This window comes from Myxine glutinosa, unplaced genomic scaffold (genome assembly GCF_964187855.1).
Source record: "Myxine glutinosa unplaced genomic scaffold, kmMyxGlut1.1 SCAFFOLD_2913, whole genome shotgun sequence".
Taxonomy (NCBI): Eukaryota; Metazoa; Chordata; class Myxini; order Myxiniformes; family Myxinidae; genus Myxine; species Myxine glutinosa.
This window is the reverse complement of record NW_027619007.1, coordinates 29,851-50,000: the sequence shown is the minus strand read 5'-3', so window position 1 is coordinate 50,000 and position 20,150 is coordinate 29,851.

The window sequence follows — 20,150 nt, the reverse complement described above, 5'->3', positions numbered from 1 at the left end:
AACATGGACGCAGGGAAAGATAAATGAAAATAAATGTGTGGTTATTGAGTGCACTTAACTCTGATCGCTGATGGAGTCTCGTCAGGGGTCATAAAAATCATCCGGGGCATTTGCGGCCTTGCTCGTGAAACGCGCTAGTTGGCGCGAAACAGGCCTCACTGTGCGTCCCTTCACTCCGGGCCTCACACGCAAAACGACCAGGAGTTGTCGCGCAGTTCGTCATTCTTGCTTGGGGAAAAACCGCAGCTCTCCGTCCCCGGCTCTTCCGCCTCACGGCCACACGGCTGCTCGCGATGAATCCTCCCCGTGCACTATCACTTTTGGAACGAGAGGCGCAAGAGGGAATGTTCGCCCTCAATGCCCAGACGCGAGACGAACAGGGTAACGAGGAGAAGATGCCGGCACACAACCGTTATTGCCAGACCCAAAACCGAGAAGGGGGGAAGGAGAGGAGCACTCACGACCGATCGATATGGCATCCAAAAACGAGCACGAAGATGTCCGTCGCTCCAACTATTTTTACACCCCGCTCTCTGACATCATCGGTGGTGCTTCACCAATCAGCGAGTTGCTTCTTACTCGTCCTTTCCTTCACCAATCAGCGAGTCCTTTCTTACTTGTCCTTCCCTGTCAATCAAGAGCCCTGGCCAATCATGGCTCCTCGGGGCGTGTCTTCACAGATCTTTCGTCCTATGCATCCTTTCCAGTCGGGGTAATCAGCCCAAGTGCATCATCTGGGTTTCCGGTTCGTTTTATTATTAATTAGTGCCATTAAATGCGCGATTCTAACTAGTGTCTAATGCGGTGCCATAAGAGACAAAGGGATAATCACAGAGGGAACGACGTACAAGGGATAATTTACCCTCATTCCCTAAGCTAGTTAACATGCCCCGCCCCCTCACGATGGGGACAAATATACAAGCTTAATCTGAACACACGGTCCACACAAGTACTTATTACATCAAGGTTTCTACATGACATTCGGAGCACCTACCTATACAAATCTACCTGGACTAAAGTATCCCTACCCACACAAACGTAACAATATACAGAGTGGTCCAAAAACCCTGGGAACATTTTGAAGAACGATACCTGCAACAAACAACTTTGTTTATTATTGTTCTTTGGTGCAAAACAAAAAAATGATTACTCGTTAAACAGTCTAATCAGTGTAATATACATTAAATAGATCAGTTGAAATATTCAAACTGCACTCTGACACACAGTTCTGCATGTTTCAGTTGTTAATGTAGCAGTCACATTACGAATGAATTGTTTCAAGTCTCTAAGATTTATTGTTGAGCTCTAAGCATAGGATTCCTTGCATACACTTTGTGTTTGAGGAAACCCTAAAGGAAGAAATCACAGGGTGTTGTTAAATCAAAGACCGTGGTGGCCATTTAACCGTAACCATAACGGCCAATCCATTTGTCTGTAAATTTCAAATCAAGGGCCTGGCGTACACTGGCAGCATAATGAGCAGGTGCACCATCATGCATAAACCACATTTGGCCATCATTGAGTGGAAATGCATGCTGCTCCAACATTAGTAGGTAATTTGCAGCATTCACATTTTCTTTGAAAAACATTGGTCCACCAATGCCTCCAGAAGAAATGCCTGCCCAGACGGACACACTAGCTTGATACTGGACGTTGTGCTCAACAGTAAATTGTGGGTTGTCTACTGCCCGTATGGCGTATCACGCTGTTATGATGATACACAGAACCAGATAAAATAAACTTGGATTCATCTGACCACAAGATCCTGTTCTGCAAATCATTGTCCATATCCATTAACCTAAGCAATGTCTCACATGCCTCAACGTGTCTGTCAAAATCATCCTCAGATAGTTGGTGAATTAATCTGGGTATGTATGGTTTCACATTAAGGTATTTTAGTATTCTTCGTATCGATGACCGGCTTATGTTGGTGACGTTTGATAAACGACGAGTTGATAATGGTGTGTTACTGTTGAGTTGTTGTTGAATGACCGCTCTGCTTTCCTTAGTTCGAACAGTACGAGGCCTACTAGGCTATGAGCCAGACCCCCCAAATTGGCCGGTCGGTACCATACAGATGGAGTAAGGCTCATTGTGATTTTTAGCAAGATATATGTCCCTAGATATGAAAAAAAAGTGATAGCAGTGTATAACTCTCGGCCATCTCTGTGTTATCACCCGAAATATTATTATACGCCTGCTTCGCTTCGCCAAAAAATGTGATATTTGCTAAAATTGGAATAAATATATGTTTTTAAGGACCACAGAGTGCCAATAATTTGCATACTGGATGCCAACTAATATAGTAATAGAAAATAGAACATTTGTGGGGGTTATTTATCAAAATATTGATATAATGACAAAAAATATGTTAAATTTAGTGAAAAAGTGGTAGAAATCGCTTCGAGTTCAGAATTCACATTGTACATTTTTGTCAATATTTCAAAAATGAAAACTCCCAGAGTAACATTTGACCCCTCAAAATCTTCGCAAGGAACCACTGCATTGGAATATATCATTACTTTGTAATATGGTGGTTGTTTGGGGCACATATTTTGGCAAAGTTTGGCCTCATCTCTGGTTTGTTCTTCCATTGCGATTGTACTAGCAATACTGGGCAAGCACTAACACCACCACCACCACATTACCTGGAATGACAAAAGGAAATAACAATTTAGTTGGGTAATACAGATGCAAATACAGTAATGTTTAACCCTTTAGCACCTATAATATCAAAATTAGGGGGTATGGTTGAACATATTTTGAACTTTACCAAAATATGTGCCCCAAACAACCACCATATTACAAAGTAATGATATATTCCAATGCAGTGGTTCCTTGCGAAGATTTTGAGGGGTCAAATGTTACTCTGGGAGTTTTCATTTTTGAAATATTGACAAAAATGTACAATGTGAATTCTGAACTCGAAGCGATTTAGACCACTTTTTCACTAAATTTAACATATTTTTTGTCATTATATCAACATTTTGATAAATAACCCCCACAAATGTTCTATTTTCTATTACTCTATTAGTTGGCATCCAGTATGCAAATTATTGGCACTCTGTGGTCCTTAAAAACATATATTTATTCCAATTTTAGCAAATATCACATTTTTTGGCGAAGCGAAGCAGGCGTATAATAATATTTCGGGTGATAACACAGAGATGGCCGAGAGTTATACACTGCTATCACTTTTTTTTCATATCTAGGGACATATATCTTGCTAAAAATCACAATGAGCCTTACTCCATCTGTATGGTACCGACCAACCCCCTTGGCTCATAGCCTATACCTGGTGACTGTTTTGTAAGAATGCTGCCGGTTTCATCAAACTGCTTGTTTATTCTGCCGATGGTTCTTCTGTCAATTGTATCGGCATCACATTCTTCAACAAGTTGTCTGTGAACTTCAGCTGAATTTCCAGATGTAGAATACAAGCGTACAGCGCAAATTTTCTGTCTCACGGTATCCTCTGTCATATTAGAGCGTCTAATTCACAATGAACTGAACTAATGCAAAGACAAACATGTGCAGCACAGTGAGCGAAGTTCACCCCGATCCATATCACGTGATGCACCTCACCCTGTTGCGTATCACGTGATGCCTGTGCGTGTTGAAGCGGTCACATCCATTCACGAGTAATCATGTTTTGTTTTGCACCAAAGAACAATAATCAACTGAGTTGTTTGTTGCAGGTATCATTCTTCAAAATGTGCCCAGGGTTTCTGGACCACCCTGTGTGTGTGTGTGTGTGTGTGTGTGTGTGTGTGTGTGTGTGTGTGTGTGTGTGTGTGTGTGTGTGTGTGTGTGTGTGTGTGTGTGTGTGTGTGTGTGTGTATATATATATATATATATATATATATATATATATATATATATATACATATATACATACATATATATATATATATATATATATATATATATATATATATATATATATATGTATATATACATATATATGTATATATATATATATATATACATATATATATATATATATATATATATATATATATATATATATATATATATATATATATATTGTTACAGACGTGGCTTAGATGTTATTTACCGAGCGGTTTTGGTATGACCACGTCTGCACAAGTTACCCGATTATACCCGAACGTTGACTAATCGCGCTACGCTAGATCAATGAAGGAAAAGGCACACAGCTGGGATTCAAATGACACGACACCAGGGTTCAGTTCTCAAGACCTCCGGAGGAGGTTATATTGTTACGGAAGGTTAGATTACAACTACAAGAGGGACAGCATAGTAAGATAAGCACTTAGACACACTCTTATATTATTCCCAACAGACGACAGATAAACGGGACAAAAGGCTGACTCACACGGGGTTTGATGGCTAGGAAAGGCAGGATCGATGGCTCCAGGTGCACCTGGGCTCAAAGGTCAGAATCGACTCGGTCCGGTCCAGAGATGCGGGGAGGGATTCAGCGCTCGTACGTGGCAACTTCTCTCTCCAGGCTGGGGGCGCATCTGACCTCACATCCGGTGAGTCGCTTCGTATCTCCGGCGGGGAGTGACACGCCCTCGGCTCGTTAGCTCCGCCCCAGATGGAATCGGCACGTCGCCTCTCATTGGGTGCGTGCGGGGGGGTTACCGGCTCCGCCCTTGACGGGGGACTGACAAGGAGCCCCTTCGTGGTAACCCCGTGGAGCGCATGGTCCGGCGCGCATTGTCAATGGCGGCTAACCGAGCCGGTGTGATGACGCACACTCCCCTGCGCAGCGTCGTTGTTGTTGTAATTGTTGTTGTAGTTGTAGTTGTAGTTGTTGTTTGGGGAAGAAGATGGAAGGAGGTATGGGAAAGGTCCTGAACTCACTACTGGTGCCATATAATCACATTCTGGTGCAACGAAGAGTCAGAATTAATGGAAAGGAGTCCTTAACTGACATAGACTAAGAATAACTAGCAAGATGTCCGAAAGTTGTCTACGTGTGATGCGGTGGACCTGGGCACGACATTTAATGGGGGAAAAAGGGGAAGGTCGGCTCTACTGATTGTTGTTTACAGACAATGGGACGAGGGAATGGGGGATTGGGGATAGTTGGGGAGTATTGGGGAAATAGGGGAGTATTTACAAGCGGATATGGAGGCCAAATTCCATATTCGCAACATTGCACCCTTCTCTACCCTCGGGGCGACCCGACCCGATAAATTTTTACCTACTTTAGTGTGGCACGCAATGTAGTTCCCTCTACTATTAACTCTACCCTGAGTGCGACAGTTTTACAGATATTCACAAATGAGTAAATGTCCCCCTGCGACGTTGCACCCTTCTCCTCACAGAAACACACCCACAGGATAACCGAATCCGGAAAGAATCCTCAAACTAAACATACAGCCGGTAGGGAGCATTATTTACACAAGACTACGCTGATATTTACACTACGATCCAGGACCTGTTTTTGGAGGAACACATGCAGATGTTATGCATAGAGAGAGCACGCATGCTAGCATCGATACACCAACCCACGAGTGCTCTGTGGCCTACGGCCTTTAATAATGTGCAGAGCACCCCTTCCAAGCATCAAGCACCACCCCATCACACAGTGAGCACCATCCGGTGCACCAATAAAGTGTTTACAAATCACCGGTGGTGTCGCAGCCGGCCGATGTTCTGCCGCTGGTCTTGCCTTCATGTGGTGCACTTGGCCTTCTTACTTCTTTTAAACAAAATAAAGAAAGGCGCCAACCGCGTCCATTTCTTTATTGTGGCCGTCAGGGGGCCAACTGTTAGTGGTTCACCTGTTTGGCATAGGTGCCACGTTGACCCATAGGTCCTTCCACGGGTGGTGCTTGGCCGCAAAAGAGCTGCGGTCCATTGTGGGTGGCCACAAACATTGCGGTCCATATGGTGTATCGATCCAAGCAGCAAACAGCGAAAGTGCAGGCCCACAACTGCGTAGCCAGCACCTCTCTCTCCTCTCTCTCCACCCCAAAGCCAGATCCTCGGAGGTGGGAGACAAAAGAAGCAGACAAGTGAGTAAGGTGGTAAGGGCGCAAAAGTGCACGCAATGCAAGGTAATGCACACTGGGGGCACATGGGAACCAGGTGAGACAGGTACGTTCCTACCGTACGCTCCCCCCCCCCCCCACCAGGTAGCCTACATGGCCCCTCCCTTACCCCTTACTGTATCCACACAACACAACACTACCCATAAACATCTACTTTACAAATCAACAAACATCCCTACTGTCTTCCCCGTTCCTCCCATAAACCAAATTCGTCTTCTCTCCCTCCTAACCAATCAAATTTGCCATCTTCAACTTTCATCAAAATTTGCCATCTCCAACTGCACATCAAAATTTGCCATTACCAATTCATCATCAGTCCCTCCTAGGGAGGGAGAGATGGAATCACCCCAATGTCTCATCCACGTCGTGATGCGTCTCACAAATCCACAGCAATCTCATTTCCTGCAACAAAACAAAGAAAACACAGGTGTGGAGTCATCATCATCACCACAGGTAAGTGGCTGCGTATGGTGCGACAGGTTCATCAATCCTAACTATTTCCTAAATGACTTTAACAACTTTACACTACCCGGGGTCTTTCTCCGGCCAAACCATTGGCCCTCTTACACTATGGGTTCTAAAAAACCAAATCCCATTGGTCAAACTGTGGTGCTCTTCAATTTGGGGTCTCACTCCCCCGATTCATCTCCCGGTGCCCTCGCACAATTTCTGGGCTGTGGCGTGTACCTCTCCCAGTGGGTCTACCCACCTGCACACCTCCACCACTGCAGTTGCCTCCGAGCTTACCTGCTCCTTACCCTAACCTAACTACCTGGGGAAGGCCCTCTGGCACTCTCCCCACTCGGTGCCCTCTCTGGCACTGGGCTACCCGGGTCCATCCTCCGGATCCTCGGGCCCCATCCACAATTCTACCGGCTCCCAGAGCCCACCTGCGGCCTCACCTGGCCGACATCCTCACAGTGGTGGAGTGCCCAACCAACTACACACACTAACAGGCTACACGCCCAGCCATTTCCACAACACTAATGCACCCATTCACAACACCATTCTGCCACCGCACCACAAATGCCAATATCCAACCACAATTTACCTGTACCCTCTACTTAACACTTACACTACCCGCCCCGGGTACTCGTGAAAGGGGTCCACTCTTCCCCCATCCACACCTTCGCACCATGCACACCACTCCGTACCACTTACTCCAACTCTCTCCACACACCTGTACTTGCACACCTGTGCTCTCACACCTGGTGCCACCTGCACCCTTCTCTCCCCAAGCGCATTCGCGCTGATCCACAACACTCATTACTCACACACTGCTCCACACACCTGTCCAGTTGCACACCTGTGCAATCACACCTGTTCAATTCTCACCTGTTCAATCTTCACACACACGGCATCATCTCAGCTAACTACTCCCTTCTGAAACTTGCGCTTCCCAGTCGTCCCTTTAAACTATTGCGCTCCCTCGTCATTATAATCCACACTAATCTACCTGCGTCCCCACTACAGGTATCAGTCACTAACTAAACTTAACGTTACCTAATGTCAATCTCTTCTAGATCCCTACAATATAACCTAACCCACCCGGGCTAGTTTTCACTGCCATACCCCCCATAATCTAGTGCTCCTTTGCCCCCATATGGGAAGGGATGGTGGATTTGCCATCCCACCACATCGGGGGTCTCTCACTACCAATTTGGCACATCAAATTTCAACAAATTAAAAATTTGCCAATCCTACTCATCATCTGCCAATCACTACTGCCAATCCTTGGCCAATCATCAAATTTTGTTTTTCTCCAATTTTGGGTCCAAAACACTAACCTCATCACCCAGTCTACTCACTAATACCTCTCGGTGCGCCAATTCCTGTCCAAAGCCCGGCTTCGTAAAGCCAAGCCATGGATGCGGGTTGTTTGGTGCCAGCGGCTGGACACGTCCCGCATTCGGTGCAGGGACGGGGGCTTACCCGGGCCGAGATCCCACGCACCATCTCGGCGTGGAGCCATCCAATGTCCCGATCTCGACCTGCCGGACTGCCTCAACAAAAAGTGGTCGCCATGACGACCCTTTCTATCGGGCTGCCCGCTCCGCCTAGTGGAGCACGGACGCGGCCGTTCAACGCGAGGCCCAGCACGCACCGAGGGCCCGATTCGGCTATAAGTCGTTCTAGACTCTACCCCGTCTAACGTCGATGCTTCACCTGCATGCTTACACCCCGCAGCCCGTTCCTTGCTCACACCTCCAGCCGTTTCTATGCTCGTCGTACCTTTCCTTACACACCCAGGTACACCCATTCCACTCACAGCCTTGGTCACACACCTGACCACCGAACACTTTGGCACACATTCGTCGCTCGCACACCTCACCAATACACCTCTTCGCGCCCCCTCCTCGGTCACCTCCTCTGTGACAATCACAGGTGTGCTCTCATTCGCGCACCCAACCACGTGCCTCACCACCAACTCCAGCGTGCATTCCCACTCACGCTCTACCATTCCAGGTGTGCATCCTCGCTCACCTGTCACAACTAACTCACGCTCCATGTCACTCTCACTACTTTCACCTCCATTCCTGACAGCGCACTCACGCTTACTCTTGACAGCGCACTCTTTCCTCATGCACCTGTCCGTCACACACCTTTCTCGCGCACACTCTTGCGCACACTCTCCCGTCACACCCTCTGTAACACTTACCACACCGCGCTTCCCTGTGCTCCCTCGCACACGCGCTACGACCGACTCACTCTCGCCAGCACCCTCACTCCTTGGCACGCACTTTTTCCTCTCACACCCCAGAGTCGGACTTTCTCGCACACCTCCTCTTTCGCACACCAGACCTGTCGCACACTTCACCAATGGCCTCTCACGAACACCCGGGTCTATCTCGACCCCCAAGCTTATCAAATCACCTGGCGCATCATACGCACGACCATATTGGTCACCACTTACACCGGGTCCTCTTCCTCTTCGCTTCTCCTCCATCACCTGCGAATCCCTCATCCGGTTAATGAGCACATCATTACGATCCGAACACAGACTTTGGACCAATTCTTTTATCTCCTCTTTTATTTCTTTCTTATCCCCTCTCCGTCGCTTCTTAATTTCGCTCATCCCTTCTTCCACTTCTTCTAGTTTCTGCTTCACCTCTTTCATTCCCCGGTACGTCTCCTCAAGCTCATCCTCTAAGGCTACCTTGACCGTTTCCAGGTGCGTCCTCACCTGCCGGTCCTTCGTCTCCATTACCTCTATCACCTCGTCCAACCTCGTTGTCAGTCCCTCACGTACCATCTGACATTCCCTCTTCGTCGCTACCAAGTCATTTTTTAGGTCATTTTGTGTCGCTTTTAACCCTCCTATTACCGCTGTGTTCTTTTTTACCTGGTCCGTTAGTTCTTTTTGTCCCTCTGTTAGCTGCTCCACCTCCTGCGTCAGGTCCTCTATGCCCCCTTGTAACTTTACAGTCCCCTTTCTCACCTCCTTCTCCATGTGCTCCTTACAGCGCCTCACCTCCTCGCGCACTCCTCCGACCTCCTCACTCACTCCTCCTCTGATCTCCTCTCCCATCACTTGCATCTCCTGCCCAGATGCCACCCTCATCTGCTCCATTTCCTCCCTGTGAGCATCCAGTTTGGTTTCTACCCCCATTCTGACCCCCTCTATCTGCTGCCCCATTTGGTTAACTTCCCTTTCCGCTTGGTCCCTCATGTCCCTCAATTTGCCTTCCATGGTGTTTTCTAACCCCTCTAACCCTTTTTGCATCCCTTCCATTTGATTCTCTTGAGCGGCCATTCTGTTTTCTACCCCCGTTAACCCCTCCTGTATTTCCCCTAATCTATCGTCTAATTTCCCAAATTTCATGTCTAATCCCTTAAAATTATTGTCTAATCCCTCACTGGTACCCCTCGCTTCGTCCCTCATTACCCCCATTTCGTTTCCCATTACCCCCATTTGGTTTCCCATTACCCCCAATTGCTCACTCTGAGCATCCATCCGGTTCCCCATTTGCTCACTCTGAGCCCTCATTTGCTCACTCCGAGCCCTCATTTCCTCGCTATTCTGGGCCATAAGGGCCTTCATTTGTATGAAAAACAAGTTCCAATCCACCGGGGGCGCTGCCACGGTCGCGGGCGTGGACGCCGTGGCCATCTGCGAGGCGCCATTTTGCGCGCCCGCTACTTCGTGCGTGACGGCGCTATTTTGCGAACCTGCTACCCTCACTGCTTCGCTCTCCTCGCGTCCCTCAATTTGGTCCTGGACCGACCCTGCCTCACTCTCCCCTACCGGACCCCAGCTGTCTTGGTCTGCCATAGCGCGACTTTCAAAATTCGGGTTTTTATTTCCGTATAACAAATTCAAATTTCGCCGTTATAATTTCGCGCGGGAAACGCGCTCCGAATCGATTCTAATTGTTACAAATTTGGGCCTAATAAATTTAGTCCCGGGTCCGAATCCCACTCCTGACACCAATTGTTACAGACGTGGCTTAGATGTTATTTACCGAGCGGTTTTGGTATGACCACGTCTGCACAAGTTACCCGATTATACCCGAACGTTGACTAATCGCGCTACGCTAGATCAATGAAGGAAAAGGCACACAGCTGGGATTCAAATGACACGACACCAGGGTTCAGTTCTCAAGACCTCCGGAGGAGGTTATATTGTTACGGAAGGTTAGATTACAACTACAAGAGGGACAGCATAGTAAGATAAGCACTTAGACACACTCTTATATTATTCCCAACAGACGACAGATAAACGGGACAAAAGGCTGACTCACACGGGGTTTGATGGCTAGGAAAGGCAGGATCGATGGCTCCAGGTGCACCTGGGCTCAAAGGTCAGAATCGACTCGGTCCGGTCCAGAGATGCGGGGAGGTATTCAGCGCTCGTACGTGGCAACTTCTCTCTACAGGCTGGGGGCGCATCTGACCTCACATCCGGTGAGTCGCTTCGTATCTCCGGCGGGGAGTGACACGCCCTCGGCTCGTTAGCTCCGCCCCAGATGGAATCGGCACGTCGCCTCTCATTGGGTGCGTGCGGGGGGGTTACCGGCTCCGCCCTTGACGGGGGACTGACAAGGAGCCCCTTCGTGGTAACCCCGTGGAGCGCATGGTCCGGCGCGCATTGTCAATGGCGGCTAACCGAGCCGGTGTGATGACACACACTCCCCCGCGCAGCGTCGTTGTTGTTGTAATTGTTGTTGTAGTTGTAGTTGTAGTTGTTGTTTGGGGAAGAAGATGGAAGGAGGTATGGGAAAGGTCCTAAACTCACTACTGGTGCCATATAATCACATTCTGGTGCAACGAAGAGTCAGAATTAATGGAAAGGAGTCCTTAACTGACATAGACTAAGAATAACTAGCAAGATGTCCGAAAGTTGTCTACGTGTGATGCGGTGGACCTGGGCACGACATTTAATGGGGGAAAAAGGGGAAGGTCGGCTCTACTGATTGTTGTTTACAGACAATGGGACTAGGGAATGGGGGATTGGGGATAGTTGGGGAGTATTGGGGAAATAGGGGAGTATTTACAAGCGGATATGGAGGCCAAATTCCATATTCGCAACAATATATATATATATATATATAAAAATATAAATATATATAAACATTGTGGGCGAGTGCATTAGATAGTCCTCCAAATTTTTCATTCTGCAGAGGCACACCCCTTTCTTGCAGGGACGTTTCAAAGTATTGTTGTGGTTTTGAGAAATAAAGGCAAACCCCCCTTTTAGTTAGTTGCACCACAACATGTAGCCTCGCTTAGTTCAGTTATTTCTTATTGAATGTTAAGTATAGTCTCCTTCCCGGTGTTAGTATGCATTGAGACAGGTAAGTAAGGGTAGGCCTCATTGGGCCTGGAATGCCATGTGCTAGGACCAGGACAAGTCTAGGAGGCCCGAAGGAGGAGCCGGAGGGAGTGGCTGGCAAGCGGCAAACAGCCAATGGGAGCTAAAGGGGAGTGGCCAGCAACAGCGGCCAGGGGAGGTGCTTGGAACATTCTGGTGGGACTCTGGGGGGGGGGGCTATAAAACACTCCCCCGGGCCCCCAAACACACTCTCTGTGTGGTCGAAGCACGAGTCTCTCTCTCTGAGCTCTCGAGGTCGAAGTCTAGGTCGAAGCTCTCTAGCCCTGGACTCAAGAAGCTCTCATCGCTCTCTCTCTCTCTCTCTCTCTGAGTAGTCAGCTCTCTGCCCCTGCTCTCAGCTGCCCCTGTTATAAACGCTCTCGCAGGACGATCTCTCCCGGGGCCCTATACTCCAACAATCTCCCTGCCTGGGCTCCCTGCACGTGCGCATTTGCCTCGTTAGCTTCGGGACACGTTGGGCGGATTCCCGTGCGTGCACGACCGAGGCCGACGTCCCGGCTACGAATATCACAAAGGGGAACGCCCAACGAGTCATCCGGGGCGAACTGCAAGGAGCGGCCGCGCTGTGAACGCGTCCTCTTCCTCATCCTTTTCCCCGCGTGAGTGAGAGGGCCCCTGTCTGGGGAATTAAGTAAGAACGATTAAGTTTCTGCCCTGTGTCTCTTTGCTCTGATCATTGTACAAATTATAATAAACCTGTGTTCTTTGCTTCCATTTGGCCGTTCACGTCTTTTCCCAATTGGCCTTGCATTGCACAAAATAAAACCGCTCGATCGGGTCAGTAGTAATTAACGGCACTAGTCACGTGACACACAAACTGCTCGGGCGTATCAACCCAGCGTGACTCGTGCGAGGTTCAGCCCCCGTCCTCGTGGCGGCGTGTGTATCGAAGGTACTTGGGTATTTGACCAGAGACCCTTCCGCACGCTCGCTACGGGGTTGGCGGCTGGAATTGCTTTACAATCCGCCCCCCACGAGTGCAAAATGGGGAGCGGCCTCGTGGACTCTAGGGGGAGAAGGGTTTAACCCCCACTTAGTACGTCGACGGGCGCGAGATCCGCAACAAATTGGTGTCAGGAGTGGGATTTTTGGACCTGTATTGCGCTTCACGCACTCAAAAATTATGAGCGTACGAAATTTAGTTTTTAAAACCAAATTGAGTTCGTACAATGGCTGGCCAAGACGACCAAATGCCGGTGGGAGTAACAGAGGAAGAAGAATTAATGACCCAGGACCATCAGGAAGAGTTGGTAGAAGGGGAAGCTGAAGAGGGTGCAGCAGTAGGGGAAGAAAATGGCGGCGCCTCGCACGTGGCGGCGGAAGCCGAGCCCGCGGTGCCAGGGTACATGGGCCTTTTTATGGTGCAAATGACGGCATACATGGAGAAGATGAGTGAGAAATCCACCCGAGATATGAAAGAAATGAGGGATGGGTTGGAAAACAAAAAGGATACCCAGAAGGATGAAATAAAAGAATCCAAGGGCGATATGGAAAAGATGGCCAAGCGGATGGACACCATGAGGGAGGAATCCAGGTGTGATATGAAAAAGATGGGGAAGGAGATAGGGCGTAAGCTGAGCGAGGAGGTCGCGGTGGTACGCGACGGGGTGAAGCCGTACGGGGAACGCGTGGAGAGCGGGTTGAAGCGGAGCACAGCCAAATTGACTAGGGCTATGGGAGTAGTGACGCGGGGTGTAGAGGAGCCGACGATCGTCGAATTGGACAAAGAAAATTTTGGGGGTGCCGGCGAAGGTCGAGTTGGAAAAGGAAATTTTAGGGGCGCCGATGATCGTCGTGTTAGAAGAAATAATTGGGGTTGACGAGACAGAAGAGACAGGGAGTGAATCACGGGAGGTGGAAATGCAACACGCACAAAGTTTGTGTTTGCACCGTGATGCCGTGCTTGCTAACACAATGAAAAGTTTGCAGGTGCTGGCGGAGAAGCAGGGGAAGGAGAGCCCCGAGGTGAGTGGCGCTGATGGCAGGAATGTGTTTGGCGCGAACGGGTGCACGGCGAGCTTGGGGATCGGGCGAGACCTGGGCGTTCGCGAAGGGCCCATTGTGCGGTATGAGAGGGAGTGCGTACCGGAGTGCGTGGCGCGAGAGTGTGTTACGGAGTATGAGAGAGAGTGCGTACCGGAGTGCGAGGAGCGAGAGTGCGCACCAGAGTGTGAGGAGCGACAGTGTGCACCGGAGTGCATGGAGAAAGAGTGCACACCGGAGTGTGTGTGGGAAGAGTGTGCACCGGAGTCTACATCAGAGTGTGAAAAAGGGTGTGCACCGGAGTGTGCGACACCAAAGTGTGTGAAAGGTGTGTGTATGCCTGGGTGGTGTGCACTGGAGTGTGCGACACCGGAGTGTGTGAAAGGTGCATGTGCGCCTGGGTGGTGTGCACTGGAGTGTGCGACACCGGAGTGTGTGAAAGGTGCGTGTGCGCCTGGGTGGTGTGCCCCGGAGTGTGCGGTAACGGAGTGTGTGGGGGGTGCGTGTGTGCCTGGGTGTGCGAGTGTGGAGTGGGTCGTGAGTTGTGAGGACGCGGCCCAGGCATCGACACCGACCGGGGTAGTCCTTAGTGGGATGGGTAGCGTACCTGAGCCCCCGGTGAGTTGTGTGCTGTGGGGACCAGAGGGAATCGGTGCTGCGTCGGTCTCACAAGGACCGGTGTGCACGATTCATGCCTCCGGCACCCGCACGGTATGGTTGGCGCCGTATGGTGGCAAGGGCGATCGGCTGGGTTCGAGGGGAGGTTTGGGTTATCGGAGCCACGCACCTTATCGGGTGAGGTGCTCGGATGGTGGCCGGTTGGGTCATCGTGCGTGGGGCCGCGAGGCCCCGCGCAGGGATGGAGCCTGGCACCTGGGCCCATCAATTCCTCCCCCCTCGGATCGTCAATGCCGGACGGACACCACATACAGGCAACCAACCACCCGCATGGATCGCTCGGCCCTTCGAGGGCGAGCCATGACAACGTACCTCCATAGATGGGGGCTCATAGTCTAGAAGACTGTGGAGAGTAGTGTACCCCACGTGGGGGAATGGTAGTGTAACCATTCCTCCCATGAGGGGGGGGGAGGGCATGAGCATTAGTTTAGGAGGATGGCAGTGTTAGGCCCATGGAGGAGCCAGCAATGGTTGCCTCAATGGGGCACCGAAGCTAGTTGAGGGAGGGCTAGGATAATTATAGGGATGTAGAAGACCTTAGGGACATGAGATTTAAGTAGTGACACCTGAACTGTAGAGAGTTTAGGTGGTTGTTAAAGAAAAAGGGTGTGCATAGTGTAAAGGGACGACGAGGGAAGCACGAGTTTTAGGGGAAATTAGTTAGATAGATGATGCTGTGTGTTTGAGGAATTGTGTGTGAAAAATAAATGGAATTGTGTAATGGTGTGTGAAAGTAGTGGTGTGAGAATAAATTGTGTGGAATAAATGGTGTGGAATGATTGGTGTGGAGTGCATGGTGTGAAGGATTGAATGGGGAGAGTGGAACCCATTCGCGAAAGCCCGGGGAGGGGGGGGGGGGGGTAGTGTAAAGCCAGGTAGAGGGCATAGGTAAATTGCATGGATATTGACACCTGTGGTGCGGGTAGTAGGAAGTAGTGTTTTGTAGGGTGCAGTAGACGGTGGAATAGCTGGGCGTGTGGCTTAATTGGTGAGTGTGGTTATGGGGCACTCCATCACTGGTAGCTTGTCGGCCAGGTAAAGCCGCGGGTAGGCTCTGGGAGCCGGTTAGGATAGTGTGTGAGTGGGGCCCGAGGATCCCAGGGGAGGACCCGGGTTGCCCGACGCCGAGGTGGGCATAGAGGGGGTAAGTGCCAGGGAGGGCCTTCCCCAGTTAGAGTAGTTGTCAGGAGCAGGCAAGCTCGGGAGGCGGCTTCAGTGGCGGAGGTGCGCAGGTAGGTAGACCTGCTGGGAGAGCCACACGACCCAGCCCCGAAATTGTGCGAGGGCACAGACCGAAAATTCGTTGGGTGAGACCCAAATTCAGGAGGGCACCTCAGTGTGGGCAATGGGAATTCGGGTTCTTAGAACCACATAGTTTAAAGAGGCCGATTGGCAGGGTACGACCCCGGGTAGTTTAACAGTGTAAATGTTATTAGTGTAGTTAGGATATGAGATCCCTTCGCACCATCCACAACCATTCACCGAGGAGGACGAGCTTCACACCAAGGCTCTGTAAGCCGTTTGGAAGTAAGACGCATCATGACGTGAGTGGGACATTGTTTTGTTCCATCCCTTCCTTCCTGGGAGGGATTTGGAGACGAATTTGGTATAGAGGGGGATATGGGAGACAAGACGTAGAGATGGATTGTAAATACAAGGGGGGCTAGGGTAGTGTAGCCAACGGTGGGGGGTACGTACTGTTAGGGACGAGCTTGCTCCGCTCGCTCTGCCACGTCCCTCGCACCGCACCAGGTATGGTGGTGCCTGGTCACCTTGTTTCTCGTTTGCTACCGCGTGCCTTTCCTTTTGCTTGTTGCGCCTTGTCTTCCCTCCCTGCCCCAGGACCGTTTGGAGGCCGACCTGTGCAGCACCTTGCTGTCAACGTCGTTTTGCTGCACCTATGGACCACAAGCCGTGTGGCCCCACACCGCTGCTGTGCAGCCTCTTGCTGCAACTCACCTTGCACCTTCGGACCACCTGTTGAATGGCACTGACGCCACGCAGTTGGACCACATCAGAGTGGCCCTGCTGGCAAATAAAAAAAGAAATTGTGTGCCAAGAATGAAGACGTGAAGATTAGATGGCCCTGATGTTCCACATGGCCTGTATGCCAGTCAGGGCCAGCCGGTTTTGTTAGCCGCACACAGAAGATGCAAGATGCAAGATGCAAGCAGCAAGTGCTCTGAGTTCCTTTCCTCCAATTCTTTTCCTCGAAGTGCAGGTCCTGGGTCGTAGTATTGTAAATAAAGGTTAAGTTCTGTGCATGTACATATAAGAATGCGCCCACCGGCTATGTGTTTAGTTTGAAAATTCCGAAAATACACAGATAGTTGTGGGTGTGAGTCTGGTAGAATAGCTGCTCAACGCATTAGGGGGGACATATCTAGTATAAATAATGTCGCACACATGGGTTAGAATAAATGTTAGGGAGATTACACCTATGTGTCACATTAAAAGTAAAAGTAAATTGAATGCCAGACTCCACCGGTCGTTCCGACTGGGGTAGACTCGGGCTGAGTCTGGTGAGAGAGGGGGGTCGTGTTGTGGTTTTGAGAAATAAAGGCAAACCCCCCTTTTAGTTAGTTGCACCACAACATGTAGCCTCGCTTAGTTCAGTTATTTATTATTGAATGTTAAGTATAGTCTCCTTCCCGGTGTTAGTATGCGTTGAGACAGGTAAGTAAGGGTAGGCCTCATTGGGCCTGGAATGCCATGTGCTAGGACCAGGACAAGTTTAGGAGGCCGGAGGGAGGCGGAGGGAGTGGCTAGCAAGCGGCAAACAGCCAATGGGAGTTTATGGGGAGTGGCCAGCAATGGCGGCCAGGGGAGGTGCTTGGAACATTCTGTTGGGACTCTGGGGGGGGGGGGCTATAAAACCCTGCCCCGGGCCCCGAAACGCGCTCTCTGTGTGGTCGAAGCACGAGTCTCTCTCTGAGCTCTCGAGGTCGAAGTCTCGGTAGAAGCACGAACTCTCTCTAGCCGAGGACTCAAGAAGCTCTCATCGCTCTCTCTCTCTCTCTCTCTGAGTAGTCAGCTCTCTGCCCCTGCTCTCAGCTGCCCCTGTTCTAAACGCTCTCGCAGGACGATCTCTCCCGGGGCCCTAGACTCCAACGATCTCCCTCCCTGGGCTCCCTGCACGTGCGCGTTTGCTTCCTTAACTTCGGGACACGCTGGGCGGATTCCCGTGCGTCCATGACCGAGGCCGACGTCCCGGCTACGAACATCACAAAGGGGAACGCCCAACGAGCCGTCCGGGGCAAACTTCACGGAGCGGCCGCGCTGTGAGCGCGTCCTCTTCCTCATCCTTTTCCCCGCATGAGTGAGAGGGCCCTTGTCTGGGAAATTAAGTTAAGAACGATTAAGTTTCTGCCCTGTGTCTCTTTGCTCTGATCATTGTACAAATTATAATAAACCTGTGTTCTTTGCTTCCATTTGGCCGTTCACGTCTTTTCCCAATTGGCCTCGCATTGCACGAAATAAAACCGCTCGATCGGGTCAGTAATAATTAATGGCATGAGTCACGTGACACGCAAACCGCTCGGGCGTATCAACCCAGCGTGACTCGTGCGAGGTTCAGCCCCCGTCCTCGTGGCGGCGTGTGTATCGAAGGTACTTGGGTATTTGACCAGAGACCCTTCCGCACGCTCGCTACGGGGTTGGCGGCTGGAATTGCTTTGCAATCCGCCCCCCACGAGTGCAAAGTGGGGAGCGGCCTCGTGGACTCGAAGCTCGAGGGGGAGAAGGGTTTATTCGAGGGGGAGAATCTTGGGCAGATTACTTCATTTTGAAAGTCGTGTATGACTTGATTGCTTGACATCGACTAAATTACACGTAAACCTTCACTTTTCATCCATATCTCATTTAATCTGTTGGTGGTTGTATGACTAGTCACACAACCTACCCTTGTGTAAGATACCAGGGAATCTTTAGTGTCCATAATATTAATGGCACAATATCGTACAATATCCCGGGGTATCCCGTTGTGTACCCCGGTTTAGAATAGGTACACCGTATCCCTGCGCATCATAAGAGGCGACCAAGGGTTGGCGTCAGGAAGGGCATCCGGCCATAAAAACATTGCCTCAAACAGGGAACCATGATTGTCATGGTGCCCGCAAGGCTAACCCCCGCTCTAGCGGGGAAAATGGCCTTAAAACGATCATTCATTCAATTAATATATGCAGTGGCAATTCCTCTCTCGATATCTCACCAGAATAATGGATATTTTTTGATTAAAGAAAAAGAAAGAAAGAAAGATCTATACTTATGGAAAGGTGTAATGTCACGGTAAAAAGGCAATGTACTCACAGTGAGCAGGGTCTGCATGTGGACAAGATGAACAGGAAAAGAGGATGGGAAACAGAGTAACCTGCAAGAGGGTTGAGTGAAGTGGGGTTGATATTGATATACTATACTCTTGACAGAGCATTGATGCTGCCGAAGCAGTTTCTTGGAAAGTGCCATACTGTATGGTTTACCATTGCTTTCCCAGCGTTGTTTGTCCGTGCTCTATCTTTTTAAATGCTGATTAATCAAGCAAGGAAGTAGAAAGTACTGTCGCGTGAATGCCCTCAGTTAATACCGTGGGCTCGCGGATGGCCAAACGAACTTAAATGGAGGCGTTTATTCAATGACGGACTTTGACTATACAAGCACGGGAGGAAGAAGAAAGAGGAAGAAGCGGCGAGCTCTTACCTGTAGCGATCTCACCGGCAGCTCCGATCCTGTAGGGAATCAACTCAAACGAACACGGGGGTTAAAATGTACAAGAAAGAAATATTTATTACGGAACCCGAGAACAATGGAACGTGACGATAAAAACTAAACCCCCTATTGAGCGCTCTTACACACACTTCAAATACACACCATGGAAGAACGAATTAAAGGAACCGTTGTTTGCGCGGCTCCGGTTGGCACGAAGAAAGGCCTCAATGTGCCCCCGCTCGCCCGTGGCCAGGCCCCGAGCCACCCGCTCGCGCCGGTCTCGTCTGCTCCAGCAGCAAGCCTCGCTCGTAAGTGGATGCCATGGAGGAGAATCGACGGCGCTCCAACGTCCGTCGTCAAGCAGGCAAATTCGCAGATGGCACAGGAAGAAAAGTCCAAACGGAACGAAAAGCAAGGGCAGAAGGAAGGTCTGGGAAGGGCAGAAACCAAAGCGAGAGAGAGAGAGCCAAAATGCCGGCGAGCAAGTCGTTTTGTCACTTGCGGTGTGACGTCAGCTCTCTCTCTCTCTACCACACAATGCCTTGCTTCTTTGTGGTCTTTCCCGCCATCTGACGTCACCGGACCTTGCCCTCTAATCAGCGACCTGCTTCTAAGTAGTGGTTTTGCGCCTTCTGCACTGATTGGCCGAATGTTCGCACCTTCCGCACTGATTGGCCGAGGTGGCAACGGTCGGTGGCCAATCAGTGTGCCGCTTCCTTCCACCTTCCTTTCACCAATCAGTGGCCAGCTTCTTACCCCCAACCAATCACACGTTCTCCTGGGCATGGCTATTGCTTGTTGGTTCTTCCAAAGTCATTGTGGCGGCGGGGGGAATTATTTAATGTGTGGTGTGCTAATGGGCCTATCTAAGTGTCTATAGGATGTATTGCCATAAGGGACACTGG